This window comes from Tupaia chinensis, unplaced genomic scaffold, assembly GCF_000334495.1.
Source record: "Tupaia chinensis unplaced genomic scaffold, TupChi_1.0 Scaffold000146_1, whole genome shotgun sequence".
Classification (NCBI taxonomy): domain Eukaryota; kingdom Metazoa; phylum Chordata; class Mammalia; order Scandentia; family Tupaiidae; genus Tupaia; species Tupaia belangeri.
Window position 1 is genome coordinate 18754351 of NW_006159616.1, and position 14544 is coordinate 18768894.

The following is a 14544-nucleotide window of genomic DNA, read 5'->3' on the forward strand; positions in this document are numbered from 1 at the left end:
TGGTGTTGTGTTTTCCCAATCCCGCCCCCCCCCCCCCCGCCCCCGTCTCTCTCTCTCTGGTGAGCACATGTGCCCTATAGCAAAATAAATGAGATTAAAAGTTATAAAAAATGCAATTCAGGATTTGGATGGTCATCTTTTTTTTTAAAAGGTCACTGTTAGTCTATTTATACAAAATTGCCATTATGATTGCAAGGAACTTTCTCTCCTGAGGACAGGATGATGACATGGCATGTTATGAGAGAGAAGAGTATCACTGCTGTGTCTTGGGAAACACCCACCTGGGATATATAGTTGTCAGGGCAGATCAGGGCTGAGCTGGCTTCTTTCTTTCCTCTCCTCCCTGTCTTCCTCTCCTTTTCTCTATTCCTCCCTCCCTCCCTTTCTCTTCCTTTCTTCTCTCCCTCCTTTCTTTGTCCCTTCCTTATTTTCCTGACTCCTCCCTTACTTCCTATATAGTTCCTCCTCTGCCTCTCCCTCCCATTCTTTGCCCAGGGATTGATCAAACCCAAGAGACTGATAACCTGTGTAAACATAAACTGTGTAATTAAAACTGCAATGTTTATGGGGACTAGCCTGCTAAAGTTTGTTTCCAGAAGCTCAACAGTTCTCTTCCTATGGAAAAACACTAGGGAAGTCAGATCCAAGTTGTGTCTTTTGCGTGAAATCACCTGGAGATATTCCTTTTAGGAAGCACCAATTCTGTCAGCAGGATGAATGCTCCTTTGCTCTGCAGGGAGATCCATTTACCTTTGCTTGGGGTGCTGTAGTGGGTGCAAAGGCAGCCAGAGGACGTGGACACTATCTGCATGCAGGATCAGGGGGAAATGTTCTCATTTTGTTCTCTGAAATGAAACTTTGAGGGCTTGTGGTCCTCTGGATGATGTAGGACCAGGTACTACCCAGACTGCCTCAGGGCTCTTTCCTCTAGGAGTTCCCACCAACCAGCATCCTCCTCAATCACCTGCCCTACTGTAACTGGGTGCATTCTTTTTGCGTTATTTCTACATGGCCACTGGCCAACATATCTTCTGTTCAATAAGGTATTGGGAGGAGGTACTTGGAAGACTTCTGCAAAAGAGAAACACAGAAACACATTCTTTTCACAAATAGAACTTTTGTTTTATTCCATAGCTATCCTGCTTGACTTCTCTGATTTGCTAGTTAGAAGTATGATAACACAATCAGTATTTACGGAGGACTCACATGTCAGGTGATGTTTCCTTTATATAGACCATCTCATAGAACTCTCCCCACCACCTTGTAATAGACCAGGGATTTAAAATGAGGGTCATGTACCCCCACTTCAGAGCACCTGACTGGTAAGATGTAGTGCTGGGATTTGAACCTGGATATGATGGAGCTGGAACTCACAATGTGGAATGTTACTTGAGCCCCACAATCCTGGAAAACAGTGAAGGTTAAGCAATCCATGTTCTTCATGTTTCTGACAATGACTTTCCTTATGACTTAGAGGGCACTCCATGAACACCCACCTTGTTTACATGGGACAAAGCTAGACATAGCCCATCCAAATTCCATCTTATTGTTCATCAATGGTTAACTGGATGAATTATTTCCACTAATCAAAAGGAACAAATGCTCTTAGTCAAACTTGGGTTCAGCATCTCTCTTCCCAGGACTGCCTTGCCTAAAACTGCAGATAGCACCCTGGGAACAGGCTAGCCTCAGAGCCTTCTCCATTCTCTCATCTCCTCTCCAACACCAGTTCTTTCTAACCTTGCCTTCTCCTCTCTGTGACAGAAAAGCTTGTGTTTTCTAACTCCTGAGATGCTTGCCGACCTTAGGATCATAGGACTCTCATTGTAGTAGCCCACTTCCGCTTGTAATAATTCTTTCCACTCAAGTTTCTCCTTACTACCTCCAGATTTGTTTTCTCTTTGACAGGCTAAACTCCAGGGAGGGGCAGTCTGTCCTTCAGTTCATTGTTTCTCTTCTTCCTGTTTCTAACCATGGTCAGTTAGGGCTCCCTGTAGCTCCAGCAGGTTCCTTTGCTTTCCAGCCTTAGGCTCTGGTCCAGTATTAGGGCACAGGGAGATCTGAGTAAGTGCTCAGTATTAGACTAACTAAAGGCAATAATAAATAATGCCTGGGCAGCGTTCAACACACTGAGCTCTGAGGCTCAGCATCTTCTGGGAGCTGTTACTGGCCTCTCATGAAATGAGCGCAGAAATTGAGAAGAAACATCTAGAAACATTTATAGCCATTTGACGGTTATTTTATTCCCTTTGAGTTTAATTGTAAGTTTTTCCCTTTTAAAAAGTTCTATTTTATTTTTAAAGTACTTTCTTCTTAAAATAATTCTTTCCTGGAAAGAGAGAGAGGTACCCTGATAGTGTCTTCATATCATGATCATACCATATCCTGGGTGCACATGTGCCCAGTGTATACAGGGAATCCTCAGGACAAGAATTAATGATAAGAACTAGTAATGCCTGAGGCAGTGCTCCACACACTGAGATCCGAGGTCCCATGCCCTTTTGAGAGCTGTATGTTACTGGCCTCTCATGAAATGAACCTAGACCCAGGACCAAACCCAGGACTTCCCATGAGGGTCCAACATTGCCAAGAGCTGTAGAACCACTGTGCAACCATCTGTCCCCCAGTTCCATTTTATTTTTAACTGACAAATAATAATAACATTTATTTATGGAGTATAAAGTGATATTTCAATATATGTTTATATTGTGGGGTGATCAAATCAGGCTCATTAACATATCCAACACCTCAAATACTTATTTCTTTGTAGTGTAAAAAGAAATAAAGGAGGACATTATATTATACTTAAAGAGCTCATCAGCTAAGAAGATGTAACACTTATAAATATCTACCCATTCAATACTGAAGCAACCAAATATGTGAAAGAAGGACTGCTAGATGTAAAGGGAAAAACAGACTACAACACAATAATCATTGGATATCTCAGCACCCCATTGACTCCTCTGGACAGATCATCTGGATGAAAAATAAGCAAAGAGATGTAGGATCTAAATGATATCATAAATCAAATGGATTTGACAGACATCTATAAAACTTTTCACCAAATAACCACAATATGAATATTTTTTCTCACCCCTACATGGAACATTTTCTAAGACTGATCACGTGGTAGGACACAAAACAAGCCATTACAAATTTAAAGGTATAGAAACTCTATCCAGCATCTTTTCCAACCACAGTGGAATTAAACTTGAAATTAATTGCAGAAAGAACTCTTGAAAATACACAGGCATATGGAAACTAAACAATTTACTCCTGAATGACTTCACAACCACTGAAGAAGGTAAGACTTAAATCAAAAGATTCATCAGAGCCAATGATAATCAGCACATGAGTTTTCTTAACCTATGGGACACAGCAAAAGCAGGCAGAAGAGGGAAATTCATAGCAATTAGTGCTCACAAGAAAAAAACTGAAAGGTGACAAATAGACAACCTGATAACACATCTCAGGCAATTAGAAAAACAATAATAACAAAACCCAAAGAATACCATGAGAAAAGAAGCAATAAATATTAGGCCAGAAATAAATGAAATAGGGAATAAAAGAACTATACAGAAAATAAATAAAACCAAAAGCTATTTCTTGGAAAAGATAAACAAAATTGACACACTATTAGTTTGACTAATCAAGAGTAGAGACAGGAACCAGATAAATCAAATCAGCAAGGCAATAGGCAATATTACAACAGACATAACAGAAATACAAAAGATCACAAGAGAATACTAGGAGTGATTATATTTCAACAAACAAGAAAACCTAGATTAGGTGGACAAATTTCAGGAAACATAATCTATCAAGATTGAATCAGGAAGGCATAGAAAGGCTGAATAGATCAATAACAATGAGAGCAAATCAGTACTAAAGAGTCTCCCAACAAAGAAAAGCCAGGTCCCAATGACTTCACTTCTGAATTCTCAAAACTTTTTTTTTTTTTTTTAAGTTAGAGATTTCTGCTATAGTACACTTGTGCTTGTAAGAGAGACATAAAACGAGAAATCACCCCTGGGGGAATGGCCATGCTTCAATCTCATCTCCTTCATTCTCTTCTTGGGATTTTTGACACACACACACACACACACACACACACACACACACACAGAGAGAGAGAGAGAGAGAGAGAGATGCACCTGGTATGTTTCAAACCACTGGGTCTGGGACTCAAAACCATGGTTGGCCATGTGGAAGTTCAGTGATATAACCATTATGACATCTGGTGGTCCTGAATTTTATAAAAGTTTTATAGAAGAGCTAACCCGAATTCTACTCAAACTATTTTTAAAAATCCAAAAGGAAGGAGCCCTCTCAAATTCATTCTATGAATCTTCCATAACTGAAATCCAGAAAGGAGATAAGGACATAAGGAAAAAAAGAAAACTACAGACCAATATCTCTAATGAATATAGATGTAAAAATTCTCAACAAGATACTAGCAAATCATATCCAATAACTCATTAAAAAATTTAAACACCATGACCAGTTAGGCTTCATTCCAGGGATGCCAGGATGGCTCAACATACACAAAACAATAAATGTAGAACATTACATTAACAGAAGGAAAGCTAAAAACAATATGATCATATCAACCAATGCAGAAAAAGCATTCGATAAAATACAACACCCCTTCATGATTAAGACTCGCAGTAAAATCAGCATAGAAGGGGCATTTGTCAACACAGTAAAAACCATATATGAAAATCTCATAGCTAACATTATACTGAATGGGGAAAAGTCGAAAATTTCCCACTAAAAACTGGGACAAGACAAGATTGCCCACTTTCTCTTCTCCTTTTCTTTTCTTTTTAAAAATTTTTACATTTTTTATTTCATTTTCTTTTATACATTCAATCACATTATTTAGCTTACAAAGTGAATATTTCAACAGGTGAAAATTTCTCCCTAGTCCAGTTAATAAAACTATAAAATATCTTCAACAGATAATACCACATTTCTTTGTCCCACTAATGCTTTGCCTCCCTATTTTCCTTCTAAATGTCCTTCCTCAGATGCTACTTTTTCACACACACTATATCTGGTATTTACATCTATATACTGTGTTTCTATATCCTTTTGTCAATCAATTCCAGTCATAGAGTGGGGACACTAGGTATGTATTAAGTGGGGACATACAATATTTCTCCTTCATAGCCTGGCTTGCTTCGCTCAATAGTAAAGCTTCCATCTTCTTCCACTTTCTGTCAAAAGCAGGGTTTTGTTGTTTTTAAGGCTGAATAGTATTCCATAGAACATATGTGCCACAGTTTTTGTATCCATTTATCTGTTTGTGGGCATTTGGGTTGGTTCCATGACTTAGCAATTGTGAATATTGCCAAAATAAACATCGATGTGCAAGCACTTTTCTGATTAAGTATTCTGTCCTTTGGGTAGATACCAAGGAGTGGGATTGCTGGATCATATGGTAGTTATACTTGTAGATTGCAGTTGATGTAATGGCTATGTCACTGGCTATGTAGTTGATTGCGGTTGGAGTCCTGGACCCAGTGGCTTAAACTCAGGCTGAGAGCGCATGCACCGTATAGCAAAAAAAAAAAGAAAACAAAACAAAAACAACTCTCGAATAAATAAATAAATGAACTTCTCGTCTCCTTTTCACCTAGTACTGGAAGTCTTAGCCAATGCAATAAGACAAGACAGTAAAATAAAAGCAATCAAATAGGAAAAAGAGAAGCGAAATTATCTCTAATTGTAGATGACATGGTTATATACATAGAAAATCCCAAAAAATCTGTCAAAAAGCTCCTAGAAGTGATAAATAAATGCATTACAGTGGCAGGACACAAAATCAATATACAAAAATCTATAGCATTGTTATACACCAACAATGAACAGACTGAGGTAGAGTTCATGAAAGCAATGCTGTTCACAATAACCACATAAAAACAAGATACCTAGGAATAAACTTAACCAGAGAAGTGAAAAAACCTGTACAAAGCAACTATAGAACACTGAAAAAGGAAATAAAAAATGATATATGGAATTGGAAAGGCAACTCATGTTCCTAGATTGAAAGAATTAATATAATCAAAATGTCAATTCTACCCAAACTAATCTATAAATTCAAAGCAATTCTGATTAAATTACCAAAATTATTCTTCACAGAAATAGAAAAAGAAATCATCAAATTTTCCTGGAATCATAAAAGGCTCCATATTGCCAAACTGATACTGTGTGCAAAAAATAAAGTAAGTGGCATCTCACTTTATGGCCTCAAAACATATTACAAAGTTGTAATAATCAAAACAGCACGGTACTAGCACAAACAGCATGGCACAGGTATGTAGACCATTGGAATAGAATTAAGAACTCATAAATAAACCCCAAAACATGTAGTCCACTGATTTTTGACAAAAGGCACAGAACAATCTAGTGGAGAAAAAAAAACCTTTTCAGAAAATGGTGCTGGAGGGGCCGGCAAGTGGCATGGTGGTAAAAGGTGCTGGACTTGCACATGGCTGACCACAGTTCAAGTCTCAGACCTGGTGGCTTGCTTTCTCACTTCTTCTCTCTCTCTCTGTGTCTCTCTGATCAAACTGGAAAATAATAATGATAACAATAATAAATAAAGCTAAATAAAATAATTCTTAAAAAAAAAAAAGAAAATGGTGCTGGAAAAACTGGATATCCACTTGTAGAAAAGTGAAACTAGACCCCTATCTCTCACCATTACCAAAAAATAAATTCGAAATGGATCAACGATATAAACATAAACCTCAAACTATAAAACTATGGGTGGAAAATGCAGGGGAAACTCTTGGAGACATTGAAATAGGCAAAGACTTCTTAAATAAGACTCTTCAAAGCACAAGCAATAATCCCCAAAATAGACAAGTGGGACTACTTCAGGTTACAGAGCTTTTGCACAGTAATAATAATAATAATAATAATAAAAGTTAAGAGGTAATACTCAAAATAAGAGTATTGCACACTATCCCTTAGATAAGAGACTGATAACCAGAATCTACAGGGAACTCAGGCAGCTTACCCACAAGAAACTAAACAACTCAACTAAAAAATGGGCAAATGAGCTGAGTGTACAACTTTCCAAAGAAGACATACTAATCGCCAAAATACATTTAAAAATGTTCAACATCTCTTACCGTAAGAAAAATGCAAATCAAAACCACAATGAGATACCACTTAACCCATCAGAATGGCTAAGATTAAAAAATATAAAGAATCATAAGTGCTGGGGTGACTGCAGTGAAAAGAGAGCCCTCCTTTGCTTTTGCTGTTCATGTAAATTAGTACAGCCACTGTGGAGAACAGTATGGACGTTCCTTAAAGACCTACAAATAGTACTTAGACATAATCCAGCAGTGCCACTCCTGGGTATCTACCCAAAAGACAGAAAAACCCTCAGTCACAATAACATTGGCACAGTCACTTTTTTATTTTTATTTATTTTTTCTTTTTTTAGAGAGTTTTTTTTTTTTTTTTTTTTTTTTTTTTTTTGAAGGTTTTTTTTTTTTTTTTTTTTTTTTTTTTTTTTTTTTTTTTTTCAGAGAGACAGAAAGCGAGAAATCACACCCTGGGGGGATGGCCATGCTGCAATCCCCTCTCCTCCATTCTCCTCTTGGGATTTTGGGCATGCACGCACACGCGCCTGGTATGAGTTTAAGCCACTGGGTCTGGGACTTGAACCGCGGTTGACTACGTGGGAGTCCAGCGACAGAGCCATTATGCTAACTGCTGGCCCCAGCACAGTCACATTTTTAAAGCATTATTCACAATTGTTAAGACATGGAATCAACCCAAATGTCTGAGAGCAAATGAGGGATAGAAAAAAATGTGCACATATAGACTATGGAGTACTACTCCGCATTAAAAAACAAGATGCTGACATTTGATACAAAGGATACTGATATGGAACATTCGCTAAGAGAAACAAGCCAGACTATGAAAGACAGGCATTGCATGTCCCTGCTTAATATATACTGAATGTCAGCACTCTAGGGCAGAAACTGAGAGACTGGAAGTTACGAAGGCAGAGAGTGCAACTGTAGATACTAGACACTAGGTAATAAGGGGTGGGAGGGAGGGAATCAGGGAAAAAAACAAAAATGACACCAAAAAAACCCACAAAAAATAAAAAGTTATCTGGTGATGATGATGTATATGGTAATATCTTTGACTGGACCAATATACATTGTATTCTTGCTCAGAAAAACCACTTAGTATGCTGTGCAGATATATAGTGATTACATATAAATTTAAAAGAAAAAAGATCACATCCAAGGATCCTGCCCCTCTGTGTGAGAACTGGTACTAACTAGCTAGCATTTCTAGGGTACCTACAATGTTTCTGGAACTGCTAGAGAATTTCAGGTGCCTGGCTGGTCTTACCCTCTGAGGTTCATTGATAACTGTTGCCATCTTAGAGAAGAGAATGACAGAGGTACAGAAGTGAGAAAACTTGTCACTAGGACAGAACCTGGAGGCAGACTAAGGAGCCACGTGCTTGGACACCATGTGCTGAGTGTATGCATGCGTGTGTGTGTGTGAATGCAACACACATGAGGTCATGCACATGTGTTTCTGTGTGCACACACCGGTGGGTATGTTCAGGTGTGTTTACATGTGCACATATATAGGTGTGCTCACAGAGGTGGGTGCATGCACTTTGTTTTCATGTGTTTTAGTCTATTTTCTGTTGCTAATAACAAAAATTCTTGAGTCTGAGTAATTTAGAAAGAAGAGAGGCTTATTCAACTCACAGTGTGAAGGTGCAAGGTCAAGAAGCTGCATCTCGTTGGGGTGTTGTTGGTGAGGACTTTGCCGAAGCTGAAGGTAGTGCAGGTCATCACATGGGAAGAGCTTGCATGATGTCCATGTGTCTGTGCCAATTTCTAGGCTATCCTGATCTCTCTCCTTCCAATAAATCTGCCAGATTCAATCATGGGGGTCCTACCCTGATAAATTTATCTAATCCTTATTGTCCCACCTTTTCACATCATAGTTCATCCCCTTAATACCTTCACAAAACAGTCAAATTCCAATATATGAATCGTTGAGGGACAGATTCAAACCACAGCACCATGTATGTGTGTGCATATGGCTCAGTGAATGCATGCGTGTATGCACACTTGTCTTTGTGTACATGAGTGGGTGCAGGTGTGTGTATGTTTGCACATATGCATGTGCAGACTGTATGCTCTGTGGGTATATATGTGGAAAGAATAGGACTGGCTGTGCAATGAGGAGGGCATACACTCCTTAAGCCACTTTCTCCCTGGGCTCTGATACCCTGGGATTCTGGAGCTCTGCCATCAGCTCTCAGTGATGGCAAAAGGGGGCACATGGTGGGATCATGCACAAGGTATGTTCAAAGCAAGCGTGTGGACCAATTACCCTGACCTGGCCTCACTCTCTTCCAGTAAAGGGATTTGGAAAGTCCCTCTCCTGTGTCCCAAAAGGAAGAAACATGCGAACTTGACCTCTTTGTGGGAGAGATATCCTGCTGAGGATACAGGGCATCACATCCAGAGACTTATCAGCTTATCAGGGCTTGTTCCCTGTGACTAGTGAAGGAGAAATGATTGAACTGATGCATCTGGCGTGTTCTTTATCTCTGCACAATGGTCCATTGCTAAATAAAGCTCAGAGCAATGTGTTTCCTACCAAAGAGGCAACGACATTGTCATCACAGCCAGATTCAATCAAGGCTGCTCCCCTGAGCCCTGTGCAGGGGCGTGGCAAAGCAGGTGCTGCTGCTTGCTCCCTAGGGAAATCCAACCCACTCCTGTCATCTCCCCCTCCCCCAGGCCTCTGTAGGACCCTTAGTCTGAGAATAGTCCCTCTCCTGCCCTAAATTTGAGCCTTCCCAAGTCCAAAGTGTGCATTTGCAATCTGTCTGTTTGCCTTGAAGGAGGAGAATGGACTAGGACCCTAAATCTGGCCAATACCTTTCCACTCCCAGTGTGGCACAGATCCAACTAATGACCACCACAACATTTCTAGAAGGAGGCTTCCAAATTCTTCCTGCCCAAGGCAGGGAAACATATTTCCTTCCAACTGACTACAGATGCCTGAGACCAGCATGATCACCTACAGCTGGAAGAGACAAACGAGCTTTCTTTCAGTAATCACAAAATCACTCCTCCAGGGCAGCTGACCAGCCTTGGGAGACTGTGCTCTGGGGTTAATTGAGGCACCCCCATATGTCTGTTTCCTTGAGATTCAAGATGCAAGCAAATGAACCTATTGCAAAGGCTTCTTTGAAGAGTGTGACTGGGCAGATGAGGGAGAGAGCCACAGCTCCATGGCTTCAGACCTCAAGTTCTCTGAGGCAATGACAGTTTCAAAGACTGTATCCCGTTATCAATCCTCTCCAAATGTTAGTAAACAGAGATCCACAATTGAGGATCCAAAACTCATTTTCCAGAATCACCGACCTTCTTAGGAAGCAGCATCAAAACCTTTCTGGAATCTTGCCTTTAGAAAATACAGTCCTTGTTTGCAAAAGCTTTGACTTCGAAATCACAGTTTCTTTTCAGATTTCAAACAATTACCTATTCTCAGATGCTTAGAAATATCTGGGGGGAACCAGCAGTTAGCGTAATGGCTATGTCGCTGGACTCCCATGTAGTCCACCGCAGTTGGCGTCCCGGACCCGGTGGCTTAAAACACGCCGGGCGCGTGTGCGTGTGTGCCCAAGATCCCGAGAGGAGAATGGAGGAGAAGGGATTGTGGTGTGGCCATCCCCCCTGGGGGGTGATTTCTTGCTCTCTGTCTCTATGTCTCTCTGTCTGGTGAGCGCACGCACCCTGCAACGAAAACCTCTCCGCCCCCCCGCCAAAAAAAAGAAATATCCAGATAACCCTACTGCCCTAGTGGGTGACACAGCTTTAGGCAAAGCTTCTGGCCAGCTTCCTTGGGCATTCTGTGGGGATTCCTGGGGATGAGAACGACATTGGTGGGACCATAAAATAGAAACATTGTGGGAAGACAGAGCTGTGGCCCTGGGGAATCAGTTGAGACAGAATGCCCATCAGCAACTGGGGCGTCAGGAAGTGGGTTTCAGTACATCTCAAGGAGGGGGCTCCAAAGTCTTTCAGTATGACTAAACTTTAGGTTGAAGACTCAGTTTTCATTTGGGTTTCCAGATCAAGGGGTTTGACTGGCATGAGTTAGGGGACAATGAGCACAAAGCAGCCTCTACCTCCACACCCTGTGAGCACCTACTATTTCTCCCCAGGAGGGTCATGTTCTCATTCTCATAGATGCCAAGGTGGCAGCAGAGAAAAACTCAGGATTCCTTCTCAGTTCAGAGACACTGAAGCTCCAATCTTGACGTCCTCCTGGCCGCAGCATTTGCAGAGGACGGCAGAGAGCAGGGCAGTGAGCGAACATCACCTCCCGCTGAGCCAGCTTCCCATGCTGTGTCCAGAGCTCTGGTTGCGTCTGCTTGGGCAGGACCCCAACTCCAGGAGAGCCTGATGGGGCCATTGCTAGAGCAAACCGTGTGTGCCCCGTAGCCCCAGTTTGCTGGGCGGATTGCCTGAAATCCGAGCTGCTCTCAATAAGGGGCTTTTATTTATTTATTTTTTTGGAGAAATACTGACATTTCCTAAAAGAGTGGTCTTTTATTCAATTGGCAGTAAGTTTGGGTGCTGTAAAACATGATTTGTGCCTGGTGGGTGGCAGTCAGGGACAGGGCTCTGTGAATATGAAAGGGTCTGTTTGCTGGTGTGAGGGGACAGAGTCCTTTTCCATTTTGGTCACAGGCTCTCCTGTGGGCCAGGGGACAGAAAGGGCTTCATGTTCATGTTGGTTAGAAATACCACAGTGTTCTCCTCCTGCTAGACTGTGGACTCTAGACTGTACACCCTGCTCTCCCAGTCTGTGGTTCATTTTAATTTCCTTTTCTTTGAAAGATGATACTCTTTGTTCACTTACCCACCTTTTTGGCCGTAAGATATGAGTCACAGATGAAAGCAGCATTGTGAAAAAAGGGATAAAAAAAAAAAACAACAAAATAAAAAATGACAAGAAAAATTTCCTGTCTTTGAGGCAAAGTAGGGGAGAATGTAAAAATATCTGAAATAGCAGGTAATGAAGAAATAGCTTCTACTGAGAGACACTGTCTCCATGTCTGAAAGGCACTGGCATTGGAAATAAATAGGGAGTTCTTGGGAGAGAGTTAAGGAGAAAAATACTGATGAGAAAGTAACCTTTTTTTTCCCTAGAAATTTTTTTATAAGACTTGCAGCACATGGGGCCAGACGGTGGTGCACTGATAATGCAATTGGACCTTGGGAAAGGTCTTGGGCTCCTGTTTCAGGATGTTCCTATTCATTGGCCCTGAATACAGGTGCCTCTGGACTGAGCTGGTTGAGACTAGGGATGGATTGTGATACAGACTCCATTGAGGTTGCTTGTCTGCCTGTCTTACTGTCTCTCTCTTATGGAACAAATACATCAATGAACTTTAGAAAAGAAAAAGGTGGCAGCTTGCAGCCAGATTTAAGGGAATGATTGTATCTTTTTGATCTTCACTTATTTAGCTTATACCTCCTGTCTTCCCCATGGATGCAAAAAGCTCCAGGTACCTCAGTTGCTGATGCAGACCCAGGGTCAGGAGGAGAGGATAATGCCTGCTTTGTTCCCTAGAAGTCTCTCCCTTGGGAACCTGTAGCTCCTCCATGAGACACTAATCTGTTCTGCAAGGATGGGATGGAGTACATTTGGAGAAGATGCATTAAACAGACACCTCTCCTTAAGAAGCCATCTTATTAGCTAAATGGGTAATTCTTTGTCTTGATGGCTCTTCTCCTGAGGCTCCATTTAATCTCTCAAGTAGTCAATGCCTCCAGGAGGTGTTGGTCCATCTATTGATCTATGTATCTGCAGGAATGGGCTCCAGGGAGCATTTACAGGTGAAGTCACAGCAAAAAAATGACAGATTGCCTAACTTGTGAGGAAATCCATCAAAAAAGATGTCTTTCTTCAAGTTTTATGGGCTGGTGTCTGATCATCAAAGACTCCTCTTTGGAAGAACAATTTAGTCAGGTGTGGGCAGCTGGACTGGAACTTCTCATTTCTTAGAAGGGTTGGATTTATAAGGGAAAATATCAAAGTGGCCATCGTTCGGTTCTTGCCCAAAGCCCTTCGGTTTCAGAGCTTCTTTAGCAAAGAGAGTGAGCAGAAGAACTAGTGTGCTAAACTCTATCTGAGGAGGGAGACCACTAGCCTTCTGCACATTGGAGCCTAAATATCCACATCTTGTCTGCTCCCTGTTCCCCACCCTCATTTCCTTTAGAGTCTGTGGCACCAATATTAAGTTATCCCAAGTGACAACAGCAACATTGCATTTGAGTGCTATGACCCTTTCACCATGGGAGTTATCAAGGGATGTTATGGGAAGAAAAACTGAATGATTGGATATATTTGTGAGTCTCTGGAGAAAACAAGATTAAACAAGACTGCAGGAATTCCTAGAGGACACTGAGTTTTTTAAGCTTTTGAGGGTGAAATAGAGTAAAATGCATTTGTCAAACTCCCTGCATTGTGATTCATGTCTGTTGGGTTAACTTGTACTTTCCCCTTCCTCCACACAAAAAGATATGTTGAAGTCCTAACTCTCAGTACCTGTATATGTAACCTTATTTAGAAATAGATTGTAGATATAATCACACTAAGATGTGGTTTTTAGATCAGGCCCTAAATCCAATGTGACAGCTTCTACGAAGATGGAAATTGTGATGTGAGACACACAGGGATAATGCCGTGTGAGGCTTGAGGCAGGGATGGGAGTGATGCAGCTGCAAACCAAGGACTGAGAGCCACCACCAGAGACTGGGAGAAGTGAAGAAGGATCCTCCCCAGGGCCTCCAGAAGGAAGTGGGCCAGCTGACACCTTACTTGGGATTTCTAGCCTCTATAAAGGAGAATACATTTCTGTTGTTTTAAGCCCCTAGTTTACGGTAGTTTGTTAAGACAGCTGGAGGAATCTTATGCGATACAGAATTCTTGATTTTTCTCCCTTCACCTTTATCCTTACTTGTCTATGATCCATCATTAAAAGGCACCATTCTTTATCCAGCTGCTCAGGCTAAAAATTTCAGATCAACAGGATTCCTCCTTCCCCCTCATGCTTCAGCATCCAGTTCACTAAGCAGTCTAGAGGAACTCCACTAAAACTCACTGAAACTGCCTGCTCTCTATCTCCCAGGTACCCCATTCCAGCCCCATCATCTCTCTTAGAGGAACAGACTCCCAACCTGTCTCTGGGTTTTCGGTCCTACCCTCCTGAACATGCTCTTTCTCAGCAGCCAGGATGAACCCCCTTAAGCACAGATCTCAGTGTGGTCCAGCGCTGGGGCCCCTATCCTCTTCCCCATCACCCCTCTCCCACTGACTTATAATGCTCAGCCACACAAGCTATCTTTCTTTTCTATAGTTCATCTTTAAGACATCTTTGAAAAGCATAATAATTCTACACAGATTAAAGTTAAACCAATTCACCCTTGCTTCACTCTTTCGCACATTATTGAGCTTTCCCAC